Source organism: Sinocyclocheilus grahami, unplaced genomic scaffold (assembly GCF_001515645.1).
Source record: "Sinocyclocheilus grahami isolate Dianchi unplaced genomic scaffold, SAMN03320097.WGS_v1.1 scaffold7486.1, whole genome shotgun sequence".
Lineage (NCBI taxonomy): Eukaryota > Metazoa > Chordata > Actinopteri > Cypriniformes > Cyprinidae > Sinocyclocheilus > Sinocyclocheilus grahami.
The window spans coordinates 4413-4853 of NW_015511506.1; positions in this window are offsets into that span (position 1 = coordinate 4413).

Here is a 441-nt window from a genome sequence, read left to right on the forward strand (position 1 = left end):
CATCATCATCATCATCATCATCATCACTGTCAGGAAGCTGCTGCTGTTGCTGATGAAGAAGATGATGATGAAGACGTCACTGACATGCACTTTAAATGTCTTATGAAAGCACAAGATACAGTTTCAGACTCACATTCATTCATTTCCCTTTTCACTCGAGCAACAAACTGAACCTTCATCACCATCATCATCAGTTTTTAGGGTTCATGTTCACACAGAAACACTGCATTGGTGTCTTTCTCAGCGTCTCGCTCAAGTTCAGATCAGATTTGAACAAACGTGTTCTGTGTGAACGGCCCTTACAGCTGTGTGTGTGTGGAGGATCATGGGTAATTCACCAGCGGCTCTATTCAGGTTTCATGATCCAAAAAACAACAAGAACAAACATTAATTATTTACATCACGCGTCATTTAATGCCAGCATCACACACACACACACAC